We start from the raw sequence: 21613 nt of genomic DNA on the forward strand, positions 1-21613 counted from the left end.
GCAATTCAAAAGAGTCTGATCATTTTGGCTTCTTCTCAGGAGAGCAGGGAATCATTTTAAGGCAAAAGTTGAGTCATCCTTTCATGTTCACTCCTAAAACAGAAAGAAAATCTAGTCCAATGGATTTCCCCAGCCTTTACTAAGGAAAGTCACAAAGAAAATCTTGAGAAAATCAAGAATAATTGCCCACATCCTTTCCTGATCTTGACACAGAAATCTTAAGAACAGCTTCACTGAATTACCAGCAAACTTGGGTGCTTTCTATACAAAGCAAATATAAAATGTTCTAAAATCAAGATCTACTGTCCTTTGTCACCACAACTTCCATTTGTCAATCCATCTTGATGGGGACAAATAGCTACAGAGAGGGGAACCAGATCTTTAGGTAGAACAATTTGTTATATTTCTTCCATTTTAAATGTCACTGCATCATCTAGACCTTTCTTTCTTACAGAAAAAAAAAAAAAAAGAAAAAGGTATTCTTGAAATAAATACAACTCTCCTGTAATGAAGTAAATAAATGTCTAATTCATCTTCTGGTTTGTGGACGGTTTCTGGAAAATTACTGAGCTTCTGCATTAAATTATAGTCTACAGCTAATATCCCTCTTGCTATTGTGCTTTTGAGTCTGGCTAGCATTGTTGTTAGACAATTGCCAAAAACATCTGGGTTTTGGTATACAATGCCATGCAAACTTGTCCATTTTTTTGGGTTTATCTAATACAGTTATCGTGAGATATCTGTCTGGGTCTACTTAATTAATGTAAAAGTGTGCAGTATCATTAAATGCTTTTAATTGAGACTAGCAGAGTTTTGGAGGCAGCCGGTTTGCAATCTGCAGCCAGGCGATATGGGCCTACAGCAAAGAGCTTTCTGCTAAGCCAGGATTTGTGAGCAGTCCAAGACTTCAGCATAGCACAAAAATAACAATTTTATGTGATTTTCTTTGCAAATGTACATATTAGGATGGTAAATAATTACATACTTGGCTTTCCTTTCTGAGAGGTTATTAGTCTTTCTGTTCAATGAGGAACAATTTTCCATTCTGTTAATCTGTTTAAGCATTCCCATGAATGGTTCACTAATGAACTCCACTGGAATTTGGCCTTCTATATGTATGTAAAAAAATGGAAATCAAGAACCTGTAGTTTTGCCTATTTTTTTTTTTTTTTGGTATCATGTATCAAGAACAATACGAACTATGGAGGATGGGGTTTAATATTATTCTGATATTGTGATGAATGATTTCAGAGAAGTAGCAAAAGAAATAGCTTTCAAGGAATTCTGTCAACCAGTTAATAAAAAATGATATGAGTGCAGAAATAATAAAAAAAAAAAAAAGAAAGAAAGAAAGAAAAAGAAATATAAAATATAAATTGGCACCTTGAATCAGAAATTAATTTTTGGTTTCACCAGAATCCCCATTAGCCATTCAGAAGAAACTCTTTTTTTGAAGTAGCACAAGATGGCATCTGTCCTTGAATATTTTGAAAGCCCTTTCCCCTTTTGTATTTCATTTTTTCTGATAAATGCTTTGTTTGACCAAATCGAGGGGACTTTAAGAATTGGTGAAGCAACTCTACGAACTGAATTCTGGAAAGACAGTCATGTGAGAAGCATATGATTAAAAAAAATAAAAATAAAAATAAAAATAATAAAAATAAAAATAAAAATAAAAAGCTCTTTTTAGAAAGAGACACAGATAAGGTAAATATATGTATCACTGTGCTGAATGATGGAGATGATATGAAAGGAGAAAAGGAGAGGAGACGATGATGGATACTCTACATTTTAAACAAGCTGCCTAGGGACTAAAACAAAGCTAAATGTTGACCTGTTAAATGTGAGCTATGCAATTCAGACTTTCCCTCTGTTTTCATCTAAAATGGCTTATTTGATAATTGATTTTGGCCAACAGAGTTTATTTTAATACTAAATTATACAAAAGACAGAAAGTTGGCTGTCTTTGTATTTAGGACATTTACATTAACTTCCACGGTAACAGGACAGCCATGAGCACACCTATAAGCTAGCATTTTAATGTAGTGATTTTGTGCTTAATTCCTTTCGATTGCTTGTGTAAATTTTACATTATTATTTCAAGTTAAGCAAATGACAACATTTTCCAATTAAGTTAATTGAAATTTATTAAAAAATTGGTCTTACATTTCCTTAGATGGAAGCAAATTTTCACCCAATGCAGAGCTCAAAGAATAAACCCTTTAAAACAAACTGACATGTTAAAGAACAAGGTTCAAAATGACACAGGTTTTTAAGCAATGAAGATTCAGGAAAGACTGAAAGAATATTTCCCTAAAAGGTTGAGTGAGAGATGTATCTCCATTGTGAGAAGTATTGCTGAGATTTGTTTGACACTTCATCACAATGAATCCAGCATAGTTATAAGCATTTGCAAAACAGTTGCATCTTTGAAAGGAACACTATCACTATGAATTATTTATCTACAATGTTATGATCCAGAAAAAAAAATCTATAAAATCTATAAATAAAATAATAATAATAAAAAATAAAAGCAAGAGACATGTAATTCCAAAGAAATATTTGTATACCCATTCTTTTGGTTTTGTATCAGTTTCACTAGTTGCCACTCACAAAGCCAAGATTTAAATTTAAGAGTGTTATTTGCCTCACAGGTTTCCTGAGTGGTTTTGACATATTTCTAAAATAAATAAATAGATAGAGAAATATAAATATGGGAACTTCCTGATTTTTTCCATTTGCCAGTATGAGAAAAGTTACAAAAGTCTGTAGAACTGGGGAAAAGAAAAAGAAGAAATTAAAAAAAAAATACATTTGTTAAAATTTAAAAGCAAACAACAAATCTTGGGCACTTGACCTTTACTACAGAAGTCTAGTCAGTGTAACAGATGTGTTTGGAATGTATACTTGCTTTGAGTTTAGCAAGAAATTTCACACACTGCAAGAAGATTAATGATGGATACATAATGAAGCACTTTCCATATGTCAAAACAAGCCTTTCCCAGCATTTTTGCTAGAATTCTGTAAGAATAATTGCAGAGGTTAACTTCTCCATGTAATTTATGAACCCAAGAACCTGCCTCAGAAAAAAAGGCCAAATTAACTACATTGGCTGGAAATGGGTGATATGGATTTCTGAGGTCAACTGAAACAACTACTCCAAGAAATGCATTCACTTGTAGCAAAATGCTCAAAATCACTCATTTATATCAGAAAACTTTACATTCAATCACTTTGAACCTGTGTGATGATCTGCATGTCTGTTGTGGTTTAACCCGGCCAGCAGCTAAGCACCACACAGCCATTCACTCACCTTCTCCCTGCCCTCTGTGTGGTGGGGAAGAGAATCAGGAAAAAAATGAAAGCCTGTGGGTTGAGATAAAGGCAGTTTATTAGGACAGAAAAGAAAGGAAAATAATAATGATAATAATAACAGCACTACTACTAATAATGTGTACAAAACAAGTGATGCACAATGCAATTGCTCACCACCCGCTGACTGATGCCCAGCCTGTCCCTGAGCAGCCGGTCCCTCCATCCTGGCCAGCCACCCCATATTAATTGTCCAGCATGATGCCATATGGTATGGAATACCCCTTTGGCCATTTGGGGTCAGCTGTCCTGGGTCTCTCCCCTCCCAGCTTCTGCTGCACCCCCAGCCTTCCCACTGGCAGGATGGCGTGAGAAGCCAAAAAGTCCTTGGCTTAGTGCAAGCACTGCTCTGCAACAACTAAAATACATGTGTGGTATCAATATTATTCTCATGCTAAATCCCAAACGCAGCACCCTACCAGCTACTAGGAGGAAAGTTTATTAACTTATTAACTTTCCTGTGCATGCAGCATGCAAAATAATACAACTTGGCCTGGATCGTGATTTCTACACAGAAGGTTAAAAGTAAAAGATTAGAGAGCAGGTGTTTTAGGACTAATAGGCCTACAGAATCCCACAGGTTACTTACTTTCTCTGTATCTAAATTCAAGGTCAGACTTTCAAAGGATGCCTTTCACTTCTGTAAACACAGAATTCACTTGCTTTTTAGAAGGGATAGTCATCAAGTTATCATGCATGTAGGTCTCTTCACAAGCATTTGAATAGCTATCATTTGAGTACTGTTTCATTGTCTTGGTAATACTTGCTTGTGAGTTGTTTTGCTCTTTTGCATATAATATGCAGGGGTGCATATAATATGCAGAGGTGAATTAGGGGAGTGCACAGTCAGCAGTGCTGTGGACATTGTAAGTTTCTTCCTAATTCTCATTTAGTACGTGTCCTAGTAGTAAGAGAAACGTGAAAATTAAAGAATATGTCTATTAAGAGAAATATGGCAAGCAAATTTTTGTTTGTTTGTTTGTTTTTTCAATTTATTGTTTGATAATATTGATTTATTTTTTTTAGGAGCTTTGTTTTATTTACACAATCCTTTGTATCAGTGCTGCCTTGAAGGTTGTAATGAACTCGTCTTTCGTTTTCCTTTTCCACAGTAGATGACTGCAGTGCATATGTTATAATTTGATGAGTTTGTTTTTTATGTGGATTCATAAACCATAGCAACTTAATATTTCAAGGTTTATTTTGTAAAGTCTGTGATGATCATTTTCTGTCTCGGCTGGCATGTTCTCCTTAAATGGTTCAAATTATTTCCTCAAGTTAGCCTCTAAGCCTATTCTGAAAGTATTGATACATGGAAAAATATTACTACATAGTTGTATTTCATAGAATCATAGAATGGCTTGGGTTGGAAGGGACCTTAAAGACCATCTAACCCTGCCGTAGACAGGGATGCCACCCACTAGATCAAGTTGGCCAAGGCCCCATCCAGCCTGGCCTTGAACACCTCCAGGGATGGGGCATCCACAATTTCTCTGGGCAACCTCTTCCAGTGCCTCACTACCCTTCTACAGTGAAGAATTTCTTCCTATGTCTAATTTATATCTATCCTCTTTTAGTTTATGATCTTTCCCCTTTGTCCTATTGTTATCTACCTGAGTAAAGAGTCCTCCTCCATCCTTTTTATAAGACCCATTTAAGTACTGGAAGGCTTCAATGAGTTCTCCCTGGAGCCTTCTCTTCTCCAGGCTGAACATTCCCAGCTCTTTCAGCCTTTCTTCGTAGGAGAAAGAAGATTCATAGGAGATTTTCACACCACTGCAGCTTTTCTAAGCAGAGATGACGGTGTTATGCATGAAGATTGAAAGTCAGACATTTGGTGCTACCTTGTGTTCCCAAAACTATTTTTGTACCCGTAGCCAAATGGGTGTTGATACATTCTGTATACACGTTACGCACCCACATTTCTGTGGTGTACTGAGCTGCTGAGAAGATGAGGGTCATGGCAGTTACAACTCTCAAAGAGAGAAGACTCACTTCAGCTTCATTTTGAGCTAAGTTGTTCCTAGCCTTCATTTTACTGACATCAGGTGTGGTAGGTGTCTGGGACAATGACTCAGGATGAAACCAAGATATTGTATGTGGTTGTCACATGTCTGTTCACTAGCACAGAAGACGACATTTAATCTGCTGCTAATTTGTGTTTTGCATGGACCTGGCCTTACCCTAACTGGTATCTCAAAGTGATGCATGTTAATGCCTTGTTATGTATTAGGGAAGTCTTTTATAACCATCAGGACATCAATTTATAATTAGTACAAAAGCTCATCTAAGTAGTCTAACTTTGCAGGTGAAAAGACTGAGACACATAAACATGTCTCAATGCTGACTACATGTTTAAATGTTTACATGTTTAAAACTGCAGCTGGTGCTTAGTCATGACACTGATAGCAAAGTCATAGCATACGAATATCTTCCACTCAAACACAGTTCAGGGAATGGTGTGTGTTACCAGCTTGACAAATGATGAGGGAAAAGTACACCTATAATGCTTTCATAATTATAGTCATTTCAATACCAGGGCAAGCCAATTTTACACAATTTCTTCCAAGCTTGAAATCACGCAACAGGCTCTTCATTAGCCTATAATAATACTTTCAGGAACAGTAATGTCCTCTTACTTCCTGATTATGTCTTATTGTATCCATGATGATGTTCTTCTGTCTTGGACAGTTTGCAAACTTCCTTTCCTGTAGGCATAAGGTAAAAAAAAAAAAAGATCTTAGAACTAGAACTCTTCGTGCCCATTTCAGCAGTACAGATTTTCAAATGTTACCCCCTGTTTTGCTTCTGTGCTGAAAGGTTCATAATTACAAGATTGACAATTTTGCAGATTTTACGGAGTATTTACTACCACTTAAAAAGTGAACTCAGAGTTTCAATCATATGAACACAACTGCTGAACAATTTTATAAGATTCATTGTGAGATTATAATGTAGTCCATCCATCTATTCTTGAGCAGTTGTAAAACCTATCCAGAAGCATTCATTCTTTAATGAGCAATAATCTTAAATGTTAAGATGGAGTCATTAATCCACTAATAACTCATTTTATAGAGTTTGTTACAAAGTCATTCTCACATTATTATGATTTTCCCTTATGTGGAGACATGAAAACAAGCATATAGCTATTGTGTTAATGATGTCACAGAAAGAATGGTTTCACTGGAAAAATAAAGCAGATGCCACTAATATTCCTGACCTTTGTTTATCATGTAGCCTAAGTGGGGTGAGGTAAGAGGAAAAGAGGGAGGCTTAGTGATAAAGTTCTGAATACTGAAATGAAAAAGAATGAAGCATTAATAATATTTCTGATCCTTAAGGTTGCTGCCCACTACTTTCTCTTTCTCAGTTTCACTGTCATTACTAATGTAATTGAAACATTTTTAATTAATCTAATTCAAAGTACTTCCAACTGAGACCCTGAGCTGTATGCATATGGAATACCTACACTTTTCTTTCTTTCTTCCTTTCTTTTTTTTGTTTTCAGAGCACTGAAAGTTCATCCAATATAACTTTTTCTGCAGCCTAAAATATGCATATAAAATTAAATGCATATGAAAAATGGATATACAGTTTATAAGAATCCATACCCTAACAAAACTTTACTATGAAAACGAATTGCATTTTATTCTCTTCATAGCTTAGCTTCCTGGACTGCAAGAATTATCCAGCTGCCAAATATTTTTTGATAGAAATGCTCATGCTGGGATATACATTTTGCAAAAGATGCTAATGCCAGAGAAATGTTACCTGTGCATTTATTAAGAGGTTTAAGAAATACAGGCAAGCTACATTGTAGGTCTACCAAGTAAATCTGAAATGGTAATACTTTCAGTTGCTTAATATTAAGAGTCATTATTTACTCTTAAGTTGATCAGTCTCCCCTTATGATTGTGTGGTGGGTTAGTCTAGCACTCACACAGCTGTGCTCTCACTCCCCCCTTCCCCAGCAGGATTGGGGAGAGAAAAGGAAGACCAAAATTGAGAAAACTTGTGGGTTGATGAAGAGACACTTCTATAGGTGAAGGAAATAATTAAAGAAAAAACACACACACACACACACAAAAAAAACACACACAAGTGATGCAAAGTCAATCACTCATCACCTCCTGCATGCAGACTGATGCCTAGCCACAAGCAATGGCTATCTTGGAATGCAATGCCCTCCTTGCTTCCTCTGTTCCAGTTTTATAGCTGTTCATGGTGCTGTGAGCTGTAGATTATTCTTTTGGCCAAGTCGGGTCAGATGTCCCAGCTGTGTCCCCTCCCAGCTTCTTGCCCACCCTCAGCCTACTCATTGGATGGGGGTGGGGAGGGAGCAGAGAGTTTCAAGTGGCAAAAAGTGCAAGTCTTGATGTTGTGCAAGCACTTTACAGCAGTTGCCAAAACATTGTAGTATTATCAACACTGTTTTAAACACAAATCCAAAATACAGCACCATATGGGCTGCTATTAAGAAAATTAACTCTTGGCCAGTACAAATACAATTTTATTCTTTATTTTTTTTCAATTAAGAATCACAGTCAGAGAGCAATTCTTTAGAAAAAGTCTTCTTTATCCAGTGGTTTGATAATTGTGGTCCACATAAGGAATCACAGTGTTTTTAACAGTATGTTTTAAACTTTTATTATCCTTTGGGTAAGGAATTTGATCTGTTCTGAGTAGGGAGGGGAAGAATTCACAAAAGGACTCTATGCCTACAAATACAGCTATTTACTAGTGCAGGGTTATTAGTATCTCCCCTGCTATGCATGCAGGAACACCATACAACTAAGGGTAAGAGCTCAGGCCCAAATTTACTAGCAGAAGTGAAGACATCAGTCTTTATAGTACTAGCCAATGAAATGAATTGACCACAGCCCAGAACTTCTACATCTCAGAATCCTAACTAAATTCTACAACTTTGCTTAAGTGTAATTTCAATAACAGCCACAACACCATTGGAATGCTAATCTTGCATACATGTTAAAGTCCCGTAATAACAGGATTTCGTCTGATCTTCCATTTCCAGAATAATGTACTGCAAATGCAAGAGCTAAGATTCTGTACCAAGCCTCACGCAGTTGTTACCACTTGGCCTAGCATAAACTCATGGCTAAAGTCAGTGTTAAGACTCTGAAATGCAGGAAAGCCTCAACTGTAATCAGTGCTGGCTTTAACCAAATTGGCTCATCTTTAGATTGGCTCTATCAAGCTGATTGCTTTAGTATCTTTTAGACATAACATGTTGTGCTCTTTGGTAGTACACTTTGTCATGCAAAGCCAAAGCTTTATGTTCAAGAACAGACTTGGGTTTTGGACATGGAAGTGACCCAAAAATATCACTACCTTCCAAACCTTCCCAAACACAAACATAATTGTTGACTTGACTTTTGTTTTAACCTTATTTCTAGCCCTTAACTGGCAATAATTAACTCCAGAGCAAAGGATTTCTACATATAGCACTTACTTCCAAAACAGCATCCTTGAATTTTATATCCTAGTCTAGGACCCTAACTTTAGTACAGAACTTGCTTCTAGAGCAGTAGACCAAAACCAGCAAGTTGATCTCGATCATTTAAGGCAAGTCAAACAAGCCATCATCTACACTGTTGTTCAGCCCTCCCTGTTTTCCAAACACTACTGTATCCCTATCAGAGAGATCTTACTCTTTCTCTTGCCCAAACAAGTTGCATGATGTTTCCCTATCCCCTAGCATAACCAGCAGTATTAGTATGAGTGCAAACTTACGAAAACCAAGCAGCAACTGCAGTTCATCTTTCCTGTCATTCTAAGCCAAACTCTAATCCTAAATTTTTACTCTAGCAGTCATTTAATGTGTTGCCCAAATCCCTACCAATAACTCAAGAACAGAGAAGAGGCTTGGTTTTAGCAAGTGATTCCTTCAAGCAGAATACTAGGTATAATCCTCCAGCTCCTAGCAATACTTGTCCAAACCCTTCAGCTAAACCCACCACCAGCTGAGAGCAGGTGTCATGTACTAGCACATCCACTGCCATCAGTAAAAGGTTCAAAGATATAAACTGGTTATGTGTGCCACAGGACCACCCCTTGTATTCTGCTTGTCCTTTTTGTGCCTTCCTTAGTCATCATGTCTGTGTGTAGAGAACACTTGTGGAGAATCCCTTACAGTACCTCTACTTATCTGCTGCAGTTTTTCAATAAGGTAGCAATTTTCAAAAGAGTGAAAGGTAGTTGTAAAAAGAAGAGGAATGAGCTACTAATAAAACACTCAAGCCCTGAATTAAAGTGCAGCAAGGACAATTTAAGTTAGACTCTAAGAATACTTTTCCATTGTATAAATAGCTAGTTACTGAAACAGATTCCTGAGATGATGCTGTTGTCTTTCTTATACTGGGGGAGGGAGGTAAAAAGTGTCAAGGTTCTATGCAGGAATTACACAAACATGGCCTCACTCAGGAAGAGAAGGTCTTATGTCCCCTCTTAAATTTGTTTTCTATGATTTCTATTTATATGGTAGAATCAAGTAATACAAGAATGAGCTACTATAGCTAAACCAAGGAGTCTATCTCTGGACTCCTGCAGTGCATAATGCTGTGTCCCAGACAAGCTGCGTGTTGGAATGACCCAGCTGGTTTCTTTTTAAATAACAAACATGAAATGATGCTGAAGCTTCTTCACTGCATCTTGATTTTTATTTTATGTTTTGCATTATTTAAATACCAGTCAGACTCAAACTCTGGAATGCTTTCAAAGGACAGAATTTTTGCCTTCACAAGAATAATTCTAATACACTACTGTTCTTAAAGATGGTCACATCTATTCGTGAGTCTTCTGGTGGGATGTTTTTCAGAAAGGGGTTTTGAAAACAAGGCAGACTTGCCTATGACTCAGAACAAGTTTGGTTGAAGAATACCAGTGAAATTCAATTTTAGCTGTAGTTAAAAAAAAAAAAAGAAAAAGATATTTGTCTAGTTTTTAAACATCAGGATTGACAGCATGGTCAAACACACTTCAAAAGCATTAGTTTCTAGATTTAAGAGAGAAAAAAGATTTAGATCATGAAAATGGGATACGAAAATAGTCATCACAGCATCAGTACCTTGCATTTTTAAAATTAAAAAAGAAAAAGAAATAATGCATTCAATTACAATACAAATATCTGTATTATTCAGTGTTGCAATAAAATTGACACTTTGGTCAGAGTATCCTCCAGAGGACTTTAAGACCCCAGTCAAGACCTTTAAATGACATCAGCAAATCTTTTTTGTCAAAGCAAACATCTGAGCAGAAAAGAGTGGCAAACTGCATGAACCTACACCAGTGAAATACAAAAAAAAAGAAAACATAGAAGGGAGTATCACAAAAGAAGGAAGTACAGAACACAAATAGTTTAACTGAAAGTTGAAAAGGTATTTTAGAAGCATAAGGAGAAATAAAAATCTCTAGATGATTTATAGAAGTGAGAAGAAATGATGTGCTTTAGCACTTAGCACTGTAACTGTTACATAATGCACTACCTGACTGCAGAATTCCCAGCAATTAATGCAAGCGTTCTCTCTCATAGACTGTACTCTGGCATAACATATATAGGAAAGAACAGTTATCAGGAATGATTTCCTAAATGCTCTGGTCTGATTAATATAAAATGAGGCCAGTTTCAGTTTCAGTGGTCAAATTCTGCTCATAAGGACCATCTGCCCTGTTAGTTTGGATATATTTATATCCCTGATAAAATTAATAAGGAGCTAGGTTTTTGTTTGTTTGCTTTGTTTTGTTTTGTTTTTTGGTTGGTTAGTTGGTTGGCTATTTTTCCCAGTGGATCCTTATCTAGCAACAGGAGAGATTTCAATCATTGTCCATTATACTTTCAGAACAACTCCTGTCATATCACTGGAAAAGGCACTGTTGAAAGCAAATGTCTTCTCTTTGTTTTATTGCATTGTTCTTTGTCCCCACTGAGGCATTTTAAATGGTGAGGCTTTAGCCAACTGCCTGTAGAAAAAAAATTACTTATTTGAAAAATCCTCCATAGAACTAGAAATGTTTATTACAGCAGATCTGAATAAGTCATGATACCTGTAACTCAGGTGGTCTTGGTGTAGGGCACTGATATGCACCCTCCACCAGAGACAGCAAAGTTGCATGCAGGATGTATAATTGTGGGTCAAGGTACAGATAGTTATGGGACAAAGGCCACACCATATAGAAGCCACCTACGCTACCACCTGCAGAAGAAAACATGAAAAATGATGAGAAAACCTATCTACCTCTAAAGCCTTGAGGATTTGTCACCAGAAAGACCCTGGCAAGGGCAGCGTAGATGTAGCCTCTGTTCTCTGAGCCTTTTTTTTTTTTTTTTTCCTGTCTGTGGAAGCTTGAACTATATCCAGCTTTACTGAACTGAGTGAAAAAACAAAACCTCCCCAAACAGAAATGTCAACAAGTGGCAATGAAAATTTAACTTCCTGGAGGAAATGAAAAAGTTATTTGACTACAGGGTTGTTTATACTTTAATCAGGGCTTGGGAACAACAAAACAGATGAAATGGAAGGAGTAAAGCAAATTCTGTGGTGTAATTAGCTTTGTACAAATGTGTGTGCATATAGAGCTCATTGTATTGGTGTCTATAAAAAACTATATATCATGAATACAGCGTTACTTCATTGTTGAGGAGTAATACACAATAGAGTAAATACAAGCGGCACAACGTAACACGTTTTCTGTCCTCCAGTGGCCCGTAAACCCCCTAAACTGTCACCTGCATAAGTTATAACTTAGGACACTTTCTTAAGTTCTGTCTGATTTCTTGTAAAATGTTGGATGCTACATAAGGACTTTTGAAGTCTTGTATGTCCCTACCCAGTGAAAATTCAGACATATTCCAGGTTTCAGTGGTGTTTCAGCTTCTCTAAAATACTGATGTGGTGCTGTCTCATTATTTTTCAATTTAAAAGTATCCCTTGCAATGGCATTTGCTATGTTCCTCTGAAACCATCAACTTAGAGGAATAAAAAGACAGTTCAATACTTCAGTTCTCAAAAATGGCATTTTATACTTCACAGTAAGGGCTGTTTAGCACTCTAGAAATGCGGGCAAGCATGTTCTGTTTCAGTTAAACAGTCTCTGTTCACATCCTTTAACAGGCAAACAGTTTGCCTTTTAAAGAAAATGTTTGGTTAGATGCAACCACAAAATGTGTTTCTTTGATCACTGTGAATAGCTGACTTCTGTTTATACAATGTTTCCATCGGCAGAAATACCATGATTTAAGCTTTAGCACAGCTAGTAAGATGCCATAATGTAGCACTTTCTTTGGGAGTCTTTCTGTCTGAGTTTTCTCTAATATTCCTGGAAGATCAAAACCAAAAACTGAACTGCAATCACTATTGTGAGAAGTCTGGGTCTGTATACACAGCTCAAGCTAGCTCCAGTTGCAAAGCACTGAGGATGGAACATAACTACAGATGAGATTTTAATTGGAGACACCTATACCCCCTCTGGTAGAAATAAATTAGATAACTTGGTGGAGCGTATTCATCACATGTTCAGGGCCAATCTAAGTGCTAGGCTGTGGTCAGAAAGAAGTTTGGTTTTTTTTGCCTAGTGAGATGGACAGAGAATTCTGGGTGAGGTTGGCAGGAGAAGGAGAGCTTCCTATTTCCTCCTCTGCTCCACTTAGGGCACATTACTGTTTTTGAGACTTCATTTTCCAAAGTGGGAATTTTGCTGTCTGTTCCAAGAAAATAAAAGAAATATAAGTGCCCCCATAAGGTATGCATTTGTGTTCAGAGTGTGAATAGCATGCTAAGCAAGGTATGCACATTTGCCCGCTATCTTTACCCTAAGGGAAACAAAACACATTTGAGCAGGTTGTCAAAGCAGAATACATGTAGGAAATAGGGAAAGTATTGCCAAATATCTGTTAATATTTTATTCAGTTTGCTCTGCTTACACCTGCAAACCATACAGTTTTCTTAACACTTGGTTTCATGTTTACTAACAAATGTTAATGTGAGCAAATATTCACAAATTATTCTGAACTGATAACAGACTTCACAAAATACAGTTAAATAACTGTAATAAATAAATAAATAAACTGTAAATAAACTGTGTGTTCTCAAAACATTTTTTGAAGTTTTAGATTTTTGAAGCTTTTGTTATCCCATCAGGAAGCAGAAACAATAAGACAACATACATGATTAAAACTATGGGAATTCACCAAAGTGAATGCTCATGAATAAAACATCGTGAGTCTGGATTTTATCTTCTGGTAATGCCTGCCCTATGCCACATGAACACGTACAGCACACTCCCCTCCTGAGAGGCTCAATACCTAACAAGAATATTTCATCCAAGTGTTCAGAATAACTGAACACATATTGCAACACATTCACTGATCGCCTGTGAAATAAAAATGGCTACACTTGTCCTCTACGTTATTTTCAGGAAATCATTCACTATATTCTTGTATTGTTGTAGACCTCAGCTGCCTTCTGCTGATGCAAAGGAAATGTAGAACATGTAACTCAAAATACCATTTGCAATGTACACTCTGGATTAGATTTTGTGTATTACTAAACACTGTTTATTGAGGGGCTGGTAGCTTTTTGTATTGTATTCACCATAGTAGCTTGCAGCAAATGCTCAGCTTCTGCTAATCACTTTTCTCTAAAACCTTTCCCAGTTTCAGCAGAGGCATAATTAAGCAGGATTACTAAACAGCTGAAAACAAGATATCCTTTGCTAGGCATTTATCTGGAGACATTCATTATGAATAAACACACTTCAACTTCATTTTAAGGGGTGTTCATTTTAAAAAGATGAATATATAATGCTGTTATGTTGCAGTATGAATACTCATGACCTCTAACTACTCAGACTGTTTAGGATGCATTATTTCCAATTTGCCAAATATTGTGCTGCAAGAGGATGAGGTTTGGAAGAGAGCAGTCTAAAAATAGAACTGCTGATCCCACAATGGTCGTTACTTTACCCTCAGGCTTTATGCCTAACTGAACAGAAGTGCTTGCTGAGGTGCTGATGCAATAACCTCACTGAATGTTCTCTGCTATTTCAGGCTTATCACTTCAGCATTTATACAGACCTCAGCTTTGAAATCTGGATTTCCTAAACTGCATGTATTACAGGAAAGAGCTACACTCAGTGCAAATCTTATGTTTAAGATGACATATGGTAATAATTTCAAGATACAATGAAGACTAAACTAGTAGACTAAATATATGCAGTACTACATCTACAGTAGACAAATGTTTGTGATGAGGCTGTTTTGAACAGAAGGGAACTTATCTCATTCTAAACTACTCTGGTTTTACATGAGTATTTTTTTTATTATTATTTATTTTTTTATTCTCCATGGATTTTTCAAAATATATTCAGTGCTACATTATGGTACCTTCCACAGACTATATTTAAAACACCATAAATCATATGCTACTCAATACCCACAGGCACAATCAGTTATAATTCAATTGGTTAGCTTTGCTAAATGCAGCAAGGGTCCCAACTGCCCAGCTGAAGTGAGGTTTTACCATCTGCTTCAAAAGCGCAGCAGACAAAAAACGAACATAGCTGACATGGAAGTCTCTCAAGGAGAAAAGAAGCCTTGGGCTGCTAAATGTCAAAACTGCTTACTTCTCAACCCACCCAAGTGCCGAGTCAGCTGTGTGGTTTGAAGATAAATGACCCAATGAGCCTAAATACAACTACTTTGGCAATTTGCAATGCCTGGAGTGTATTTTTATCTATCACGTTGCTTCTTTATCAACCCCATAACAGCATCTGAAGCATAATAGCTTTGTTTTCAAATTAACAACACATAAACCTATGAGTACAACAGAATAGCTGTAAAGCGCTGGTAATCTCTTAACTGCACTTCATTTACTAGCAAACACATAGCTGAGCAGATGCAGGGGGTGGCCTTGTGAGAGAGTCAAAATGGCTGCTGTGCATGCCTTGTAAAATTCTTGAAAAAATGCTGTGCAAATACTAAGTATCATTTATTTTAATTTGTTTTCTACTTCCCCTCTTCGCTGAGCACAGGCTTTCCATGCAGACTCGTTAGCAGGGTGGAGCTTGGGATGCTTTCATGAATAGCCATCATATAAAAGTTAACTCAGACATGGGATCTTGTTTACAAAAGTCCTCAGTTATCATCATCTCCACTTGTCACTTCTCAAAAATTCACAGGTGTCCATCAAAAAGGACAGTAACAGAAAAGGTCTCATTTCAGCCAAGTAGCCCTTTCCTTAAATAGATCCATTTATTTTGCAGCCACCTCAAGGAGGAAATGAAAATCATTATCAGTAATTCCTCTAAAAAGCAGAGCAAAAATAAACTGCACAATGCATGGAGATGACAGGAAAACAAGAAGTAAATAAGAAAGTACTCAGAGGCTGATCCATGAAGCAAAAGGCTCAGTCTGTTTTGATATGACCTCACCAGATCCTACCAATATGTTGAGATACAGTTCGGTGGGTGTCTGTCATGTGAATATGTTTCAGGCATCCAAAAATTAACAGAAAAATCCTTAACTAGTCCACAGAACAGAAATTTTCCCAAAAGACATCCTCTGTAGCAAATTTTAGTTTCCTGTGGTTGTATGGACAGTTACTACAGGATCCCCCAGAGACACCTGTTCTTGCCACTGCTAGGGAGGCAGTAAGGCATTTATTTCAGGAAGGTCCATCTAATGAACACTGTTTGTATCTGACACTTAGGTACACTTTTTATGTGTAAGGACACCCAACTGATGTAGTTAGCCATTCTGAATTACAGGTTTCCTAATATCAAAATCTCCTTTTGATGCCCAATTGAGAGAAACAGACGTAGCACACTTCATAAGACTTTAATTGAAATTATTTATAGTGAGAAACCTTTAAAGTAACTTTTCCTGTGATCTGACAAATTTATCCTTTTTTTTTTTTTTTTGTCTATTATTAGCAGTGTTAAGTTTTTAAACATGTAAGGATATTATTTCTAACAGTAGATGCTCTATAGAGATGTCAGATTTCCGTCACAGCTTTTTTTTTCATAGAATCATAGAATGGCTTGGGTTGGAAGGGACCTCGAAGACCATCTAGTTCCGACCTCCCTGCCATAGGCAGGGATGCCACCCACTAGATCAGGTTGTTCAGAGCCTCATCCAACCTGGTCTTGAACACTTCCAGGGATGGGCCATCCACAACCTCTCTGAGCAACCTGTTCCAGTGTCTCACCATCCTCTGAATGAAGAATTTCCACCTAACATCTAATACAAATCTCCCTTCTTTTGTTTTAAAACCATTCATCTTGTCCTGTCATTATCTGACTGAGCAAAAAGTCGTTCTCCATCTTTTTTATAAGCCCCCTTTAAGTACTGAAATGTTGCAATGAGGTCACCCCAGAGCCTTCTCTTCTGTAGGCTGAACAGCCCCAGAGTACTCCAGCCCCTGGATCATCTTTGTGACCCTCCTCTGGACCCATTCTAACAGGTTCGTACCCTTCTTGTGCTGGGCGCCCCAGACCTGGATGCAGCACTCCAAGTGGAGCCTCACAAGGGCAGAGTAGAGGGGGACAATCGCCTCCCTTGACCTGCTGGCCAATTCTGCATTGATGCAGCCCTGGATGCAATTGGCCTTCTGGGCTGCATGCATACACTGCCAGCTCATGTCAAGCCTTTTGTCCACCAGAACCCCCAAGTTCTTCTCCACCGGGCTGCTCTCAATGAGTTCTAGTTCTTCTCCCAGTCTGTGCTCCTGTCTGGGACTGCTTCGGCCCAGGTGCAGCACCTTGCACTATGACTTGTTGAACCTCATTAGGTTCATGTGGACTTCATTGTAAACAAAAACTTTTTTTTATTATTTTATACAGATGGTGTTGGCCCCAAAATGCCTTTTTTTTTTTTTTTACTTTTTTTTTTTTTTTTTAATGATTATTTCAACATATATCTGGCTACTCAAGCAAGAAGAAAAAAAATCTTCCATGTGCAGGGTTTCCTTTGTACTTCTAAAGCACTTTGAACCCAACAATCTTGACAAATTTTGCAAATACCAGTCAAGTTTAGCAACAAATCTATAAGACTGCATTAAAACTAACAGTTACTGCTGATAGGAGACTTCTGATGTTCATTGTTGGCTGGTCCTTAAACAGACTTTTTTCCCCTCAAATGTCAATCATGTGCTGCCTGTAAGTGCTAGTGAAGTCATGATTGCTTACCTCTCACAGTCAAGGAGTCAAGGAGCGGGGGGTGGAGGGGGGTGTGGAAATGTGAATTTGAAATAGTTATTAGAATTAAGGGATGTAAGCCAGAACTATGTAAAATTATCAGATTAAAACTCTGAACTGCAGCTGTCTTGATCCACTTTCAAGATTCATTCATAACTGCAATTCATGAAAATGAATAAATAAACAGAAGGATTGTTGCATAATGTATTAATTCAGTTGTCCCCAGTTATATTCAGTCTAAGAGTGCTGTTTCCTAGTGAGTCTCAAGTCAGAATGGTATTTGTACAGATGATGTGACATTTCTGCTACAAATGTTTAAAAAGGTTTGATTTAAAAAGGTTTGGATCGATCAGGCTTACATTTTGCCTAGCTATTACAGCCACTGTATTGTTTGTTATCTAGGAAACATAAGAAATTCAAATCTAACATAAAAATCTTCTAATTCTTTAAAACCATTCCCTGTGCTTAGAGACTGATTTGGTGTATAACAGAGTGGATCTCTAAAATACAGCTAAGTCACCTAAAACAGCATTATATAAAGTTAACTTCAACATTATTTCAGGATTTCCTGATATGTAACCCAAAGAAAGTACAATTGTGATTCTGTTTTGTTAGGTCTGAATTCTAGACAGTAATCATGGGAAATATGTCACCTGTTCTGAGGTTTCTTTCTCAATGAGCTCATCTTACTTTCTCTCTAGTTATTTTACCGTCACCTCTGTGAACATATGTGATTTGCTATATTTTCTGTACTTCTTGCTAGCTTGCACTTCCTATCTACCTAAGAAATATGACCACTTACAAGGAAAAAAAAAAACAACAAAACTTTGCTGTCCAGGCTAGCTGGTGAAGCAGCCCAAAAGGTCTAGAATTCTGGACTGAAGAAATTTTCTTATTTTTATTTACAAAGTAAAAACCTGAAGCTCATATTCTGCTTCAGAACTCCATGACAACAGCTATTCCTGTTCTTTCTGTCACTTTTTTGAGTAAACAATTACTTACCTCAGATTTGTGATGTATTTCTTCACTCTGATCATATGTGTAACAAAGGTCTTATTGCCTAATCTAGCAAGGGCTCTTGTCTGTAAATTAAATACGATACACTTTCTACTGGCTATCAGATACCATGAATTCGGTGTTCACCTTAAATGTCTGCATCAGGCCATAACCTTTTCCCCCACAAGGAAAACAAGACTTATAAATTTTACTGCACCAATAAACTAAATATTTCAATCATGATAATTTAATGCTAGTAGATAAATCTGATATTTTGAAAGGTTTATCTAAATTAGATTTTTAAAATTCTCTCTCTCGCCCTTTGTTTAAATTTGGAAAGAATGGAAATTGGTTACGTGTTTTAAAACCGTATTTATTTAGGATATTGATCTGTATAAACCAAACCTTGCAATAAATTTGTTAATCAGCATATACACTCACCTAAATTTTAGGTTTCCTATATAGAAGATCACACTAAGGTTTGGATCTACAACAGGAAAGTTAGAAGGTAACAACTCCAGAGCAATAAATAAAATAGCAAGTTTAAGTTAACAATGCTGGTGATTAGCACAGCCTGTTTACTGTCTGAACAGGAGATGGCTCCAGCTAGCCATACCCAAGGGACAATAGCATTTCCTTAAGTGCAGTCTTATATTATCATTAAATTACAAATTATGAGAAATCTTGCAGAAGGATTTGAAAATAATGCAATTTGAAGGAAAAGATGAATATTCAAAGAGAGGTTTACCTCCAAATCCAAAACACTTGACCTGTGAGCAGTATCCAGAACCAAGGAAGTTAAAAAGAGGTAATATTTCTCTATATGTGCATTTGTTTCTAAATGTGGTAACTGCATTAATATTGAGATTACAGAAAATACATATTTGCTTTTACTTTAGAATGTTGTATAATTTTGAAAGTGACTGGGAACTACCAAATTAAATTTCATTCCATTCATATCAGTGTGATGATCTCATATTATGTTGTATTTAGTATCTAATACTAGGCTATCATCTTCTAATACTCCAGAAAAAAAAAATCTGCTTTTTGAAAAGCAACACTTTTTAATAATGGTTGTATTTATTTTGTCTTAATAGAGCTAGCAGATTAATGGGTACAGCTCATATCTCTGCTGCAACTGATTTCAAATTTCCATAGCAAAAGAAACGTTTAAATCTAGGACTTCCCTTTTTACATAGAAAAAGCTCCTTTATGTAGAGGAATTTTAGCAGGTAACTACTTCGGGAGGACAAGCCATCTGCCCATAATCAACAGAAAAACATCTACATTGTCACTTGCTTCCGTATGAATGAAAATCTAATGTCAAATTTTAGCTACATGAACAAAATAATAGAAAGCAGAATATTCTTCTCCTCCCTGTTTTCAGTAACAGAACAATTGGTACTCGTTAGTTCCAAGAAAAAATAAAAAAAATAAAAATAAAAAAAATCTCAATAGAACAATAGAGGAAAATTGTTTCAATATGACATTTGGGTATTCACACACATGATATCAGCATTATTCCAGAGATGTTTAGATCTTACCCAAATCTAGAAGAGCCAAAAACCTTTAAAATCTCTTGGGAAATGAAAGTCTGGGCAGATGCTCACAGAGAAAGCAACCTTTTTCCAACAGGAGCTGCTAACCTGACTGAAAGCTCTAATTCCTAGTTTATAGCAGATACCACTGTCCACCTGGAAGCAAAAGTAGAGAAAAAATGGAACATGCAGGCTAGAGTTCCTTGCTGTCTTTTCACTCACACAGGACAGCCTTGTTTAGTTTTGTTGTACTTATACATACTTATTAAGATGCAGGTCCAAATGCAACTCTTGATTTTAACCAGTTGTCCAAGTTGAAGATGTCTAGAAGGAAGAATATAACATGACTTCAATACAGACCAAATGACTTCCTAAAACATTTATATTTTTAAAGGTGTCTTGGATAACTTCTTTGTTGTTGTTTTTGTTTTGTTTTGTTTTCCTGTACATAATAATTTTTATTTTTTTTTTAGATTTTTTTTTCTTGTGGTTTATCTTCTGTTTTACTTAGGACTTCTCAAGAAGCAATGATGTCATCTTCAGAGTTTCCCCAGGTACAGATCTAGAGGGACAAGGGCCTCAAGGACACTGTAACTCTTAATGCAGTTGGTACAAAACATACATCCCATGTTAAGTCTGAATGCAGTCTTTTGATTGTCTTAACCCGCTCATGCACACTGCCTGGACTCCACCTGGTTCAGTGAATAACAACTTCAAAACCCTGCTTGATTATTGCTCAGAAACCTAGACAACTGTATGCTTCAGTTCTTTTATCTGAGTAAGAATAACAGACGGACACAGATGTCCTGTTTCTGGGCAGACTACTTAATGCCCCAGGAAAGGAAATATTTTTCTGCCTTTATGTTTTGCAGTTTTCAGTCTAACAGGAATCGTCAGAGCTTACCAGGCAAGCTAAACCCCACATTTAAAAATAAAAATAAAATCAAGGAAAACACAAGGTTCTATGCATCTTTATGCTTCTATTCTATGCTCTGGGGAATGCTTTAACTACTCAGCTATACATTACTGCAGAATGCGTTGCCTCAGTCCTTCCTATGAAAACTATTCCCCTCAGACTAATTAAATATCCTTTTGGTCAGGAAGAAACATGACTTTGCTGTCTGATAACTAGTATATTCACCTGGGAATTAATTTTAATAATTTTAATAATAATCTCTACAGTTTGGATTAGTGTCCTAACCATTGAGATGCCACATCTCCAACGAGCTTCAGTTTTCACAAGTAACATAACATATCTCCAACAGGAGAATCCATGATGACCTTTACACCACTCAACTTGCTTGTTAGCAGATTCATAAGAGACAAATGATATGATATGCAGGCTTATCTTACCTGAATGTTGAATAATATACAGAAATGCTGAAAATACACATTATTCTCAGGATTTCTCGCTGGTAGCTAACCAAAATTGGCAGTCACTTGGGTAAGTTTTTGTTCAGATCAGATGTATAGCAGTATACAGATCCTATGTGCCTAAA

This window comes from Anser brachyrhynchus (genome assembly GCF_964034855.1).
Source record: "Anser brachyrhynchus genome assembly, chromosome: 2".
Classification (NCBI taxonomy): domain Eukaryota; kingdom Metazoa; phylum Chordata; class Aves; order Anseriformes; family Anatidae; genus Anser; species Anser brachyrhynchus.